Below are 16,483 nucleotides of genomic sequence, written 5' to 3' on the forward strand. Positions count from 1 at the left end.
GTCATGTAGAGCAATAAGATACATGCGTGTGAAAATGTGCTGGAAATTTTTCCTAAATACCAAAGTACAGTTTATCCTGTAGAGGTAAATGTTGTAGTCCAAGCAGATTATATTGTTTTGACTCTCTTGATCACAGCTATATCTATTGTTTGCCAACACTAAACTTCAGTATCACTCTAACAGAACTTTCTGAAATCAGGTGATTTATCAAGGTCCTTTGTACAACTGACACAGTAATTCCTATTTGCCTTGTTGTGTATGAGGAAACTTGAAGAAAAAATAGCTGTACAAGGAAAATGGAAAAAAAACAAAAAACTCCCAACAAATATAGATGTAACCGAGCATGTTAAAGCACAGAATATCCATATTTCCATGGTGCAGTGCCTGAGAAGACACGTCACCTGAATACAGTTCCTGGTACACAGCAAACATCCTCTGTTTGCATCCTGAAAGGTACAATTGCACATAGGTGGATAAAAAGTTATTGTATTATTATTTATTGTATGTGTAATCGACGTGACGTTTTAATGGGATAGTTGTGAAGATTATGCTAATATGTATACAGCGGTTGAGTTTAGTCAATATTTATTGCACGGTTCACTTCAAATTTGACCTAGTACTAGGTCACTTCCTGTGCACAGGATATATAAGTATATAAGTCATGTATCATTGTGGATATGTTTGCCTTGAGAAAGGTTCCATTTGGGACCAAAACGTCATGTCGGTTACACATACAACAATAATTTGTTCACGAAAAATCCCAGTGTTGCTGGTCTTCTTTTGTCTATGGATTCCTTTACCTGCACCTGGGTTAACATAGGAGATGGAGTGCTGTTCTCTACTAGACTATATATATATCTATATATATATATATATATATATACGCAATATAGATATATAAATGTATTGAGCAATTTAATGCAATTGATGCCCCATGGTCTAAAGATGGCCGCTGACCATCTTTCTCAGCAGCACTTGGACACAAGCCAATAGTAAAACAATAGCTGTGTTTGATCACTACCTTTGCCTTCTACTTGCCCTCTGCTGTCTCTTACTGGCAATTGACATTCTCTATCTACCTGCCATCATTATCCTATGTTATACTATAGCGTGGGTGACAGCTTTGCTGGCAGTTGACAGATCCTTACAATCATGCCGTTATGCTTGCCTATCAGTCACTTGCCAGCAAAGTGAGAAAACACCATGAGTAGAAGCTTAAGGTAAAGAATAAAGGGAGCACAACAACGTTGACCGGGACAGCCCAATTTTTTGAAGGACTGTTCTGGTCAAAACTTGCTGCTGGTTTTCCACATTAGGAAAACCGGGCAGAATTTCCTGAGATTGATGCAGCAATCAGCCGATCACCACGTCATAGCCCCGCCCCTGATGTCACAGTCCATCATGACCATGCCCCCTCTACGTCATGGTCCCACCTCCCCCTGGAGTTCGTCGGGGGGAAGGGTGCAACCCTATGCTCTTCTGAAAACTTTAGCAATTTTAATCCTTTTTTTGTTTGTTTTTGGTAGAGTTCATATCAGCAATTTGTACAATGCTAGGCCACCTCAGGCTGAAAGAAGCAGATCAGCTCTGTGGCATGCTCCATTAATTTGAACTGCAGACCGGGGGTCAGCCTGAAAATGCCTGCATTTGTGTATTTGGATCGACCTCCACTTCCTGAGTGTGCCTGCAAGCAAGCAAGCAGAAGCGGTTCAGTTGTATGAAGCTGGGCATGAAGCAGATCCGCTTCTCTCAGCCTGGAAAAAATACGCAGATGAGAGCAGCGAAGCCAATGCTGCTTTTGTCCATGGCCTTAATATCATGAATGTGTAAATCAGGGATCCCCAACCTTTTGAATCCATGAGCAATATAAAGTAAAAGTTGGAGAGCAACACTAACATGAAAAATGTTCTTGGGATGCCAATTAAGTGCTGTGATTGGCTATTTGGTAGCATCCAGGGCCGCCATTAGAAATCACGGGGCCCCGTACAACAAAATTTTTGGGGCCCCCTGGGCCCCGCCCACACTGACGACCAAGCTCCACTGGTGTTCAGTAGGATTGAACTCATGGCTTCAGTACTTCAACTTCGCCTCCTTTCGTGACTTCGGGTCTTTTCACCGCTTCAGGACTTCAATTTCGGCTGTTTTCGTGACTTCGGGTCTTTGCGCTGCTTCAGGACTTCGGCTTCGGCTTTTTCCGTGACTTCGGGTCTTTTCGGCGCATCGGCTTCGGCTTTTCGGCACTTCCGCATTCGGCACGCAAGAGGCAAGACGTACGGCTCGGGCGCTCGTAAGGGGGGCCCGGATCTTCAAAAAATGCAGCGCTGCCGGGCCCCCCTTCATGCCCGGGCCCGGTACGCTTGTCCCCCCTGTCCCCCCCTGATGGCGGCCCTGGTAGCATCTATGTGGATTGTCAACCTACATTGAGGCTCTGTTTGGCAGTGCACCTGGTTTTTATGCAAACAAAACTCTTCCAAGCCTGGAATTCAAAAATAAGCATCTGCTTTAAGGCCACTGGGAGCAACATCCAAGGTTTGGAGAGCAACTGGTGAAAATGGAGTACCACTGAATGGCAAAATGCCTTATCCTTACAATGCTTCCCTGCTTATTTATATCAGTCAGTGTAGGAGAGTATCATGAAGTCTAACAAAAAAAATTATATATATATATTTATATATATGCATGTGAATAAAATGCAAAAGTGCTCAGAGCACTCTGACTAATTTTACATTACCTTATATGGGTATTTATATAAGGTATTTATGTGAGATACTTTATTTAATTGCAGTATTCCTTTTATTTGTATAGTGACAGACAGTTTACACTTTACAAGTATATTAGAGGACATTATAGACAAATGGCAGGGGACCTTTTTACCCATAAAGTGGATCACCGTACCAGAGGCCACCCCTTTAGACTAGAAGAAAAGAACTTTCATTTGAAGCAACGTAGGGGGTTCTTCACAGTCAGGACAGTGAGGTTGTGGAATGCACTGCCGGGTGATGTTGTGATGCTGATTCAGTTAATGACTATAAGAATGGCTTGGATGAGTTTTTGGACAGACATAATATCAAAGGCTATTGTGATACTAAACTCTATAGTTAGTATAGGTATGGGTATATAGAATTTTAATTAAAAGTAGGGAGGGGTGTGTGTATGGATGCTGGGTTTTCATTTGGAGGGGTTGAACTTGATGGACTTTGCCTTTTTTCAACCCAATTTAACTATGTAACTATGTAACTTTTTAGTCTTTTAATGTAGCACAAATTTATATTTTTCATTGCAACACTTTCAGGATGCTGTGAATATGCTGGCAATATGTAATTATAAAGTTTCTAGCAAATGTTATTTAAATGTATATACAAATGCTCTTGGCTATCAAATGTTACATATTTACATCAGGCTTGTTTCAGCATGCAGTTATTTTAAACTCTTGTTCAAACTCTTTCAAGGATACATTGAACAGTATATAATAATTCAATAAAGGCAGAATAAAATAAATATTTAGCATTAGGTTACTAGTTTTTTTTATGTTGTTTAAAGCTGGCCATACTTGGGCATATTTGGTCGATGACAGTGTAAGGTGGCGGGCGGGGAGAGCTCGACCCGAACCCGCAAGCCACCCGCAAATGGGGGTGCGAGCTCGGCAGGCATCGGGTCGGCCAGCACATCTGAACACTACATATCTCCAGAGTAAAAAGGAATTACTCTGTAAATGTATTTGGAAAGGTTCTGCATGGCTAGGTGTGTTTTTCATTTACTCACACTGATTTGTTAGCGTGCGTTTATTAGACCTTCAGCATGAGCGATTGTATGCTGAAATTCTAGCCGAGTATTATGGAACAGAAATGGCAACCAAGTGTGGCCATATTTGCATTCTGCTAATCCTGGTCCTCTCTGGGAACCTATTTATTAACATGTATTTATAATTAACATATATTTTTAGAGCAACAACATATATTTACATCAAGTAAAGTGTTTATCATAAGGCTTTTATCTACACTAGTGGTTTTCAGGCATTTTTTGGGCTAAAGGTATTCCGTCATGATTTTTGTGGTATAGTTTTTATTACTAAATTACACTGGGTACATTGCACGTACAATTTAAATTTTATTCATGAACTAATAAATGTATTTCTCTAAGTTGGAAAACTGGGCAGCAAACTGGAACATGAGGTTCAATGTTGATAAATGCAAGGTTATGCACTTTGGCAAAAATAATATAAAATCAAGTTATACACTTAGGGGCATATTTATCTAGGGTCAAAGTTCGAAGTCCAAAGTGCAACTAAACTGGTTAGAGGGATGGAAGACTTAAATTTTGAGGGTAGACTGTCACACTTGGGGTTGTTTTCTCTGGAAAAAAGGCGATTGCGAGGGGACACTTTACAAGTACATTAGAGGACATTATAGACAAATAGCAGGGGACCTTTTTACCCATAAAGTGGATCACCGTACCAGAGGCCACCCCTTCAGACTAGAAGAAAAGAACTTTCATTTGAAAAGCAGCGTAGGTGGTTCTTCACATTCTGTAGGTGGTTCTTCATCTTCATACCTGAAGTCTATTAGAAAATCATGTAAACATTAAAAAAACCCAATAGGCTGGTTTCGCTACCAATCAGGATCAATTTCATTTTAGTTTGGATTATTACAGAGAAAAAGAAAATCAGTTTTAAACATTTGGATTATTTGAATAAAATGGCATCTATGGGAGATGGCCTTTCCATAATTTGGAGATTTCTGGATAACGGGTTTCCGGATAATGGATCCCCTACCTGTATTGGTAAAACAGGTCAACCTTTGGATATGTCGGGGGTCTTAAAATTAATTTGCTGTGGGGCAAAGTATCATCTACAGTAGTTACGCCACTGACTGGAAAGTAATTTCTGGAGATATTATGGTGGGGTTACAATGGGGGCATGAGTAGAACATTTGCATTGTTTGCCAGTGGTATTAAGAGCATCTCTTCATGGCAATAAAATAGGACAATTTTGGGACAATAATAATATTAAGTACACTAAACACTCCATTTAACAGTTGTTTCCTAGCCACAATTCTGACTGTTTGTTATTGTAAAAATAAAAGGAAAGTTGATAAGAATGTGAGTGATAATACTTGGGCTTGATTAATATAATGAGCTCATTTACTATATACTATAAACAGTTGTTTCCTAGCCACAATTCTGACTGTTTGTTATTGTAATAATAAAAGGAAAGTTGATAAGAATGTGAGTGATAATACTTGGGCTTGATTAATATAATGAGCTCATTTACTATATACTATAAAATCCGAATTTTTTGTAAAAATAAAAACTAGAATTTTTCGTGATTTATTATACCCCAAGGATGGAAAAAGTCAGAATCCGAAAATCCATCATCTCAGACCTGCCGAGGTTGTATATAAGTCAATGGAAGAAGTCCCGAAGATATCCTGATCTGCACTGGTTTTCGGAAAAAAAAAATCGGATTTTTTGGACAGAAAATCCGAAAAATTTGTACAGAATTTGAATTTTCAGACGATTTACACCAGTTTTTGAGTTTTTTCCCAAATTGGAATTTTTCAGGAAAATGTATTGATAAATAACGTGTGCCGATTTGGTCGGAGTACATTTCAGATATGAGATAAATGCTAATTAAATAAATTCGGATTTTGATAAATAACTTTCTATATGTCAGTGGCAGATATGTACTGTGTCTGTGTATATATAGTGAATAAAGTACCCCCTCTTGTAAAATATAAGGATATTATAAGTTACTGAGAAGTTTCATGACCAGGTCATGGAACTCCGAGGTAACTTCTAATTTCCTCATATTTTGCAACTGGGGGTACTTTATTATACTACACAAGTTTCAGTGAGTCATGTGACAGAAATGACATCAGAACTCACCGTTTATAAGGATATAATTTACAATATATTCATGGCTTTTGTGTATAATATATATATATATATATATATATATATATATATATATATATGTATATGTTCTTACATGTGATGTCTTTTTCTTTAAAAACCAGACCACACCTGATTTCCAGCATATGACTAAGGCATGATTTCCAGTCACCTCCTTATCATGTACTGTGGCTCTGCCCTTTGCAATATCAGTTAACACGTCACTGACACTATCTTCAGCCTTTATTAGTACAATGTTTCAGAGGTCATATCTTTTATATTTATTTTTTACTTTAGAATTGATATGTGCACTGACTCATCTATTGTGTTTTTTTAATATATTCTGGGGATCCCCTTTGAGAAGTGTAAACATGGCAGTTTAGTAAGGAACTATTGTAGGTATTAGCCACATGTGCATTTGATCACTGTCTTTAAAGGGATACTGTCATGGGAAAAATAAATTTTTTCAAAATGAATCAGTTAATAGTGCTGCTCCAGCAGAATTCTGCACTGAAATTCATTTCTCAAAAGAGCAAACAGATTTTTTTATGTTCAATTTTGAAATCTGACATGGGGCTAGACATATTGTCAATTTCCCATCTATGGTTTCGGTATTTGTTAGATAATTAAATTCCGAGAGCTCAGATAACCCCCCTGCATAATGTAATTCTGTTTATCTGTGGACTGGGAATCTAATTATCCAAAATTATAAACAATATGACAACTTACTAATATGGATACAGACAGCTAAGGCAGCTAAGAATGTACACAACACAGCTTTCTCATTCTCTACTGGTTATAGTCAAATACATGGAATAAGCACTACAATAAAAGAACCCTACTTAAAGGAGAAGGAAAGCTACCAAAGTTGTTTATTGGCAATAGATTAGCCACAATAGTGCAAGTTATAACACTATATTTATTCTGAAGAATGCTTTACCATACCTGAGTAAACAGCCCTAGAAGCTCTCCCTGTACAGTATGTTTAGGATAGAAGCTTCCATATTAATTTGGTGTGACATCACTTCCTGCCTGAGTCTCTCCCTGCTCGCTTATAGCTCTGGGCTCAGATTACAGCAGAGGGAGCAAACTGAGCATGCTCAAGTCCTGCCCTGGAGTTTTAAGATGAAAACAGGAAGTCTGATACAGAAGCCCATTTGTACACAATAGAAGGAAAGAAATGCTGTGTTTCTTTTGACAGAGGACTCAGAGCAGCATCACTTTGAGGGTTTACTGGTGTATTTATATAGACCTTTCTGATAAAGCTTACTTAATTTTAGCCTTTCCTTCTCCTTTAAACACTATATTTACTCCAGAGTGATTAACTCCATTTTGGCATGAACAGATCTCTAAAAGAGGTCGCAGCAAGGCACCGACATAACTGCATTATACACACACAGACACACAATTTAATGAGCCAAATTGCATGAAGCAGATACTGAGCCACTGGCTGATCGTGTGCCTCATTAATAGCATTAAGCATTAAGCATAAACAGGCTTGCTCAGCATTTTTCCTACAAATAATAGAACTTTATTACACACATTCCACATCAGCTTATAGCTTAGGGCAAGTCATTGACAGCTATCATTAACAAAAAACCCTTACCACTCCACCGTTCCTTTATAATTACTCGCGGCCTATGAGCAAATCTCATGGTGTGTGACAGTGCATGGCCTGTTCTACTGACTGCTTAGTAACTGCTCCTTGCCAGATCCTTCCTCCCTATGGAAAACTTGTAGATAATAAGCTGCAATAGAAATCCCATGAAGTGTAATATAAATCCTTTACTCATTACCAACATACAATACCAATTACTCTCTGCCTTATTTATCTGATGTGCTATTAAAATAGAAAACCTAGATAGGGCACTAAGGAGATGGAGGGGACAGAGAGCACAACAAGGGAATTTTATATCTCCCTTACGTGATGGAGGGCAAATAATGGAAGCCAGTGTTTACCACTCCCTGTTTTAAACCACACCCACTTTAAACCACAAGAACTTTTAAAACCATATCCACATTAATTGTGGTAGCACACCAATAAAACAGGCCGGAGGCAGCCTGTGGCCGCCAGTTGGACAACACTGTTCTAAGGTATTGGCATCAGCTGTAATTTAGCTAGATATATCAAGATATATTTAGTGATGTCAAAGCTTCCAGTTAACTTGCGGCTACTTTCATTGTTTTTGCAACATGGCTGACATTGTTTCCCATACAATACAATGCAGAGATGTACTGTAATCACTCGGCACTTTGTGGAGCAGTTGGTTCTCTTACTACTGTAATGCCATTTACCACTCTTTTGCAACTCTTTGAGGTTCCATCTGTGTAAAGGAGTTGACAGTTTATTGGCCTGTGTATGGGGCTCACACTCAGGCCTGCCCAACCAATATCTGGCTGTAAATCAGCCAGATAAATATTGTACAAGGTTGATTTTTCTGCGTGCCGAGGACCACAATGGCACATTGATGTGATCCACATCTGACAGGTCTGTTGGCCCCTGGTCCAATGATCAGATCAGCTCAATTTGGCCCAGTGTATGGATCTTGTAGTGTATGGCCATCTTAAAGGAGAACTAAACCCTAAAAATGAATATGGCTAAAAATGGCATATTTTATATACCAAACTTATTGCACCAGCCTAAAGTTTCAGCTTGTCAATAGCGGCAATGATCCAGGACTTCAAACTTGTCACAGGGGGACACAATCTTGGAAAGTGTCTGTGACACTCACATGCTCAGTGGGCTCTGAGCAGCTGTTGAGAAGCTAAGCTTAGGGGTTGTCACAAATTATCAAGCAAAAAATGAGGTTGGCCTGTAATATAAGCTGATGCTGATTATTAAATTATTTTTTAATATTTACATTTTTATTCATTTTCTTAGGCATAACAAATTTTCAAAGACAAAATGACACTTAATTGACTGCATTTCTATCGCCAATGGATATGTTTACATATTGCATCATATATGTTATTTGCTGTAAACTAGCTTTTTCCATTGGTTGCTAAAATTTTCTTCTGTCAGCTGTGCCTTGATATGGTAAAGGTGGGGTCATAAGAGGGGATAGTAACTGCTTGGTTAGGAACTTGAGGTATAGTAAGGGGAGAAGGGGCGTTAAGAGGGGAGGGGGAAAGTACTAGTTAAGGGGGAGTGAAGGAAGGGAAGGAGAGAAAAGAAAAAGATGCTTCTCTGCTTTCTACGTACATCATCTGTGGATTTCAGTTGCTTTTGGGTTCTGTGTATGGTATCTTATGTTATGGTATTGGTCTAGAGTTGCCACCCGGCCGGTATTTTACCGGCCTAGCCGGTAAAACACCTGCCAAGGCCAGGGCTGGTATTACAAATTTACCGGCAATGTAGCTGCCGGTAAATTTGAAATACCCTTCAAAAAGCCCCCTCGGCCTGCCCCCAATCCCCAGTAAATTTAGCTTTACTGACTTTGTCAAATCTCGGCGCCGTAGCCACGCCCCTTTTGCATCACGGGCCCGCCCCTTTTGACGTCACTAACCGTGACTTTTTGTTCCCGCCCCCCACCAACCGGTAAAACATTTGGGAAGCCGGTAAAACACCTGCCAAGGCCAGGGCTGGTATTACAAATTTACCGGCAATGTAGCTGCCGGTAAATTTGAAATACTCTTCAAAAAGCCCCCTCGGCCTGCCCCCAATCCCCAGTAAACTTAGCTTTACTGACTTTGTCAAATCTCGGCGCCGTAGCCACGCCCCTTTTGCATCACGGGCCCGCCCCTTTTGACGTCACTAACCGCGACTTTTTGTTCCCGCCCCCCACCAACCGGTAAAACATTTGGGAAAAGGTGGCAACCCTATATTGGTCCCCTGCTGCAGGCGGGTTTCAGTGCTGCCATGTATTAATTATTAATCAGCCTTATATTTTGACATTTCTATTCTATGTGTACTGTATATTGTGAGTGGGTCCCTAAGCTCAGTAAATGACAGAAGCACAGAGCATGTGCAGTGACTCAGCAGAAAAGAAGATGTGGAGCTACTGGGGCATCTTTGGAGGCACAGATCTTTATGTTAAAGAACTGTGGTTGCCTTGGGCTGGTACAGAATCCCAAAACATAACAAACAGCATTCCTAGCCTGCTTCTTTAGTTAAGCTTTAGTTCTCCATTAAAAGTGCTCATTGCTCTGCATATTTACATCTGTTTCCCACTTCTGGTAAGGCTTGACATAACTGATAGGTCAACTTCCTTCCATTTCAGTTTGAGTTACATTGTGCCGGAGGAAAAGATGTCAATCTAGAAAGTTTGCACTATGTAATATACTAAGTAATATACTAAGTGAGTCACTGGCACCAGGCACGTTTCAGGCATCAACGACGCCTGAGGCGGCGTTCGCAATGCCGCCCCCAGACTTACCATAAGATCTCCAACGGGATATCTGGTGAGTGGCGCATTGCTAGCGCAGAGTGCGAAATATCGCTTTCAGCGCTAGAAAAGCCGAATTTCTGGTTTAATAATCGGAAATTCGGCTCTTAAAGTTACCAGGAGCGGCTTTTTGCCGCCCCTGGTAACTTCTGGGGAGCTGCCGCCTGAGGCAAGGTACTCATCTTGCCTCATGGCAGAAACGCCCCTTACTGGCACATAGTTAATGCTGGCAGGATAAACCTTGCTTAAATTTTATTGGGCTGCAATAAAATTTAATCAAGGTTTATCCTGCCATAATTACCTGTGTGCCAGTGATTTTCTTGTATCTATTGGGAAGTGAGGTAGCCGATTCCTCCATTGCTGTGCACCAGGGAATCGTTTCCTGTGAAGGCCAGGGTGTGCGAGAACTTTTAGACAACTTATATACTAAGTGAGCCAATAAAAGGTATCACTTACCCTACCATTTCTTCCTTGGTGCTGCTTAATTTAGATCAAGTACCCTTTGTTGTTTGGTTTGGTTTGTAAATCTCTCTCTTTGCACACATACTGTATATATATATATATATTTATATAGACAATAAAAAGAATGCTAGTAGACTACAGTATATGCAGGTGTTTTTGTTCACTGATGAACGTGGGCCCTACCTATGTCTAGCCGCTGATATGAAATAGGCAGGGAAAGAAAACTATGCATGCAGCAAACCCACGATTTGGTTCATGGTTCAGAATCTTCTTGCACTTTTTTGTAGGATTTAGTAGAATTTTGTTGTATTTTTGTAGAATCAGATCCCTTTAAAGTCATGTGAACATTTTTCTTTTTTTTTAAATGTTACAACTTAGGCTCCATGATTGTTACTATTTGTGTTCCACTTCCATTATATAATAAATACTCTTGGTCTCCAAGGTTCTACGGGCCATAAACTGGCAGCTGCAGTTCCAATATCAGAACAAGCAAAAATCCAAAGACCAGTGGCAAATTGTCTTAGCTTTGCTTTACTGTGGAATAAAATGGCTCTGAATGAAGTTTTCGACAGTAAAACGAGGTGCAGGTTTGTTGGCAAAGATTACATAATCTGCACAGGAATAACTATTTCCTCATACCTGGGGCCACACCTCTGAGCTGCTGAAAAACATCTACTTTCTGGAAAATGACTCGAGAAGCGTTCTGCACTGCTGCAACCCAGCAACAAAGGAACACAAGGGCAAACCAGTGACACCCGCCCAGACAGACTGAACACAATGTATTGTTTAGCCTTATTGTTTAGCCTTATAGGCCGGGGCTTGGTTGTATCATGTTTGTTTATTTGCTATTCCCAATATATAAGGGTGGTTGGATAACAAAGTGTCCCAAACTATGTTTCCTTTCAAGCAATTGGCATGGTCAAAGCACATGAATCTTGTAATTGCGCAAACATGCCTATTGCATTTAAATGCCTTCTGCAGCTAATACACACATTCTGCTTACTAACTGCCAACTCAGGCACTTCACATTGATTTAGCAGCTTGTTAGGGATCAGCAAGGTTTGATGGTCCTGTCATGTGAGGACTGTATTGGCCTCTGCTTATGTAGGTGACTATTCATTTGTAGGCCTGTGGGCCAAGTGATCATCAGCTTTTGCTGGACTCATTTTAACTTCTTCTGTTTCGCTAAAGGCTCAGCCATGGGGACATGCCTGTTTTTCTACTTACACACCCTCTCTTGGTGAACTAATGAGTTTATTACACCGTGCATAACCCTTTAACCTCCGTTTCCTATACATTGCTGCTGTATTGTGCAGGGAAACGCATGTACCAGACGTATATTTTTCCTCTGTTCCGATTATGAACAAAAATTACTCATAATTACCATTCTATTGATTATTATTAACATAATTTATTTATATATGGTTTTCTCCCAGCGCAGTGTGATCCCTATGCCTCCTGAGGTGGCTTGCTGCTGCCACCCCCAATGCTCAGCTTTTTAGCGCTGGAGCGGGTCTAAAGGGAGTCCAGGAGGGTCCACCATGGTAGCACCGAGAAGCACATCGCAATTGTGTTAGAGGAGCTTCTTTTATAGTTTGAAAACTGGAAATTCAGCTCTTAAAGGACATGTAACCCCCCCCCACACACACAAATGTAATCAGTGAACAGCCTCTCTAAAATCTTGAGATAACTGCCACTCTGGTTGTTAAATGGTTAACAGTAAAGCTGCAGCATCCCCTTAATCACTTAGAAATCGTTCTCCTCCTCTAACCCACTCTGTCCCGTTCCATTAGGAATTTACTTTGACTGCTGGCCAATGAGCATGCTCAGTTCTTCTTAGCTCAAATTACTAAACACACCCTCCAGTCTAACAGCCAATGAAGAGATAGCATTGCCGGTTCCCATAGAAACTCTAGCTTTCTGATCCTATTTTCTTCTTTACTGGTTACATGTCCTTTAAAGTTACCAGGAGTGGTATTTTCGGTGCCCCTGGTAACCAGTGGAGCATTGCTGCCTGATGAGATTCGCCTCAACTCTCCTCATTGGCTCAGCACCCCTGTCCCAATGCCATCAGAACATGCCTCCCTTTATAAAGTAAGCCATCCTCCCCAAGCCATTCTATCACATACATTATTTCACCAAAGGTGTAAGGCAAAGCATACAGAATACATAGTTACATAGTTAAATTGGGTTGAAAAAAGACAAAGCCCTTCAAGTTCAACCCCTCCAAATGAAAACCCAGCATCCATACACACACCCCTCCCTACTTTTAATTAAAATTCTATATACCCATACCTATACTAACTATAGAGTTTAGTATCACAATAGCCTTTGATATTATGTCTGTCCAAAAAATCATCCAAGCCATTCTTAAAGGCATTAACTGAATCAGCCATCACAACATCACCCGGCAGTGCATTCCACAACCTCACTGTCCTGACTGTGAAGAACCCTCTACGTTGCTTCAAATGAAAGTTCTTTTCTTCTAGTCTAAAGGGGTGGCCTCTGGTACGGTGATCCTCTTTATGGGTAAAAAGGTCCCCTGCCATTTGTCTATAGTGTCTTGGCAATGATCACCCCTTTGACTATTATTATAATGTGTACACTGGAAGCAATGAATCCAAGATTTGATTTGGGATTCTGCCTTTTTCAGCAAGATTTGCCGGATCCATGTGCCTGGCTGAATTGAATCTGAATCCATAAAATTACATGACAAGAAATTGCATTTTTTTTTCTTTTTTAACCATTTTTCTTGGTTCGGATTTCATTCAGGACTTGCCTGAATCTTTCATGAAAGATTCCGGATTCAACGGAATCCCAAAATAGTAGATTTGGGACATCACTGATACAGATACTTGACTCTTTACAGCAATGGTAAGCATTCACATTACAATCTAACATCTGCAGAGTACCCAGAGGAAACCTTTCAACATACAAGCTCCTTTCAACTAGTGCCCATAGTGCTACCAATAGAGCCACCCTGATGTCCAAGTATATCATAGCAACTGCAAGAACCAGGAAGGAACCAGTAAAGAATCCAGTAATTACACAGCTCCCTGTGACTTTCTTAGCCCTATGTGTAATGCACCAAACTGTGCCAGGACAGGGGCAGTGATTATACCATAACAGCAAAGTCTGCCCCCTATAAACATGAACATGAGTTCAGTTTTCTTCAATATCAGTATTATGTATGAATATGCAAGAAATAACTAGAATAGTATTTGTTATCAGTAATATTTGGGCAGATTTCTGCAGTGTTTATCTGCATTTTTTACTAAGCGGAGGCAATTCGAAATGAGCGAATGAGGCTAAAAGTGGTGCAAGATAGTTTTCTGCAGCTCTTGAGTGCCACCTACTGCTTGTATGAAAGTACTGCAAACCTCTCTCTGAAATGTAAAAAACATATCAACTTAAATGACAAAAGATTGACAATTTCACTTGTACAGATACCAGTGTAACATAAGTAATGCACAGCCATAGGGAACAGTAATAATACTATAAAATGGAACATGGTTCAAAATGTAGAAAATTAGATCTATTGTTCATTAAAAATTCTGAGTGGGCATCTTGAGCAGGGGCACGCCGCCAATGAGGCGTGCTGAGACGCTCGCCTCAGACGGCAACGCCGGAGAGGTTTCCTGGGGCTGCAAAAAGCCGCTCCTGGTACCATTAAGAGCCCAATTTCTGGTTTTTAAACTGGAAATCCGGCTTTACTAATGCAAGAGAGAGCGCAATTGCATTAGTGTTCCTGCCTCCCCTCCCGACAGGTTAGTCGGCGAGGGGGGGGCGCATTGCAGGAGCTGCCTCAGGTGGCCCTTAGGTAAGAATCGGCGCTGATCTTGAGGGATAAACCTGTGTAAGTGGAATTGGAAGCTACAGCTTTGCTTCCTTTGTCCAAAGTTCTTCCTATCTCCTTCTGATCTCATCTCTCTCTCTTTATTTTTGTTATTTAAACTCAAGTTGCATTCCCTCAATGAGTCTAAGGGCAGAGACACACACTCAGATTCCGGGAGATTTAGTAGAAATCACCTCTTCTGCAGGGTGACTAATCTCCCCAAACTGCCTCCCGCCAGCTAGAATCTAAATGCCACTCAGAGCGCTTTGTTTTACGAAGTCACCCTGATGTTTCCTCGTGAGGAAACGCCGGGAGATTTTGAAAAACGAAGCGCACCGATTGCCATCCCACTGGCGATTTACATTCTAGCTGGCGGGACGCAGTTCGGGGGGAGATTAGTCGCCCCAATGAAGAGGAGATTTGTTGCTGGCCGACTAATATCCCCGAATCTGAGCAATAAAGAGAGAGAGATGAGGAGATAAGAAGGTGATAGGAAGAAGAACTTTGGACAAAGGAAGCAAAGCTGTAGCTTCCATCTCCACTTACACAGGTTTATCCCTCAAGATGCCCACTCAGAGTTTTTAATGAACAATAGATCTAATTTTCTACACTTTGCACCATGTTCTATTTTATAGTATTATTACTGTTCTCTATGGTTGTGCATTTCTGATGTTACACTGGTATCTGTACAACTGAAATTGTCAATCTTTTCCTATACTGTACTTCTCGCTAACACTCGCTTCCTTGCTTGAACCTCTGATGTGTATCTCACTTAACTTATGGAAGGAGAGTCCATCATGGCTGTCTGTTATACACAACAGCAGTAAATAAAGACTTTCAACTAATGAGATTTGTTAGCATAATCGTATATGGGCAATGTTGAACACACTGGTAAATACAGGGAGTTTATGAAGTTCATCTCAGAGGTACATGAGTTCATACCTATCATGTTGGTAGAAAACGCCCTGCGTAGCATGGGAATGTAGGCTGAGGGAGTGCACTAATTTATAGGCAATATACAGGTATGGTATGCGTTATGCGGAAACCTGTTATCCAGAAAGCTCCACATTATGGGAAGGTTGTCTCCCATAGACTCAATTTTAGCCAAATAATCCAGATTTCTAAAAATGATTTCCTAATTTCCTAATGATTTCTGTAATAATAAAGCAGTACCTTGCAATTGATCCAAACTGGGATATAAAGATTCCTTATTGTAGGCAAAAGCGGGATTTTCGGGTGTGGGTATAGATGCAGGCTGGTGGGTCAGGTTGCTGGTCTCATCTATATTTTGTATGTTATATCATCTATATTTTACTCTTTTTAAAAAGTGTAAGAATTTTTTTCTGCCCCCCACTTTTCATGATGTCACCTCCAGTTTACAGCAACAGCACTTCCTGTTTAATGGTGGTTAGTGGGTACAGATGGGGTTGTGGATAAGGCAAATTGCATACCTCCCAACTGTCCCGTTTTCATCGGAACAGTTCTGCTTTTGACAGCTCTACCTGCATTTGTACTGAAAAGTCCTGACTTTCTCTGCACTGAACAGCCAGAAAAAGAAACAAAGTTTCTAACTAAATTGGCTTTTGGCAGACAGCCCAGAACAGCTACCAGGTGCAAGATACTTTGTAACAATTTTGAGATAAGCAAATGTAACAATTTAGTTCAGAGTGTCAGGTAAGTAAAAGTAGTCACTTGGGGGTCATGGGCATCCACAGATAGGGGCAAGGGGGGGGGCAATTGCCCCTTCCTGGACTTACTTCATAATAAAGGATATTCTCTTGCCCTATGTATGGTATACATATTGTTTTGTTCTCTTTTTAAATATACAATTTTCTTAAAACCTGCAATAAGCTTATAAAAGGCTTACATCTTCAAATAATGGAACGTCCCAATGCCTATTCTACTGCTCAGA

The sequence above is a fragment of the Xenopus laevis genome, chromosome 1L (assembly GCF_017654675.1).
Source record: "Xenopus laevis strain J_2021 chromosome 1L, Xenopus_laevis_v10.1, whole genome shotgun sequence".
Taxonomy (NCBI): domain Eukaryota; kingdom Metazoa; phylum Chordata; class Amphibia; order Anura; family Pipidae; genus Xenopus; species Xenopus laevis.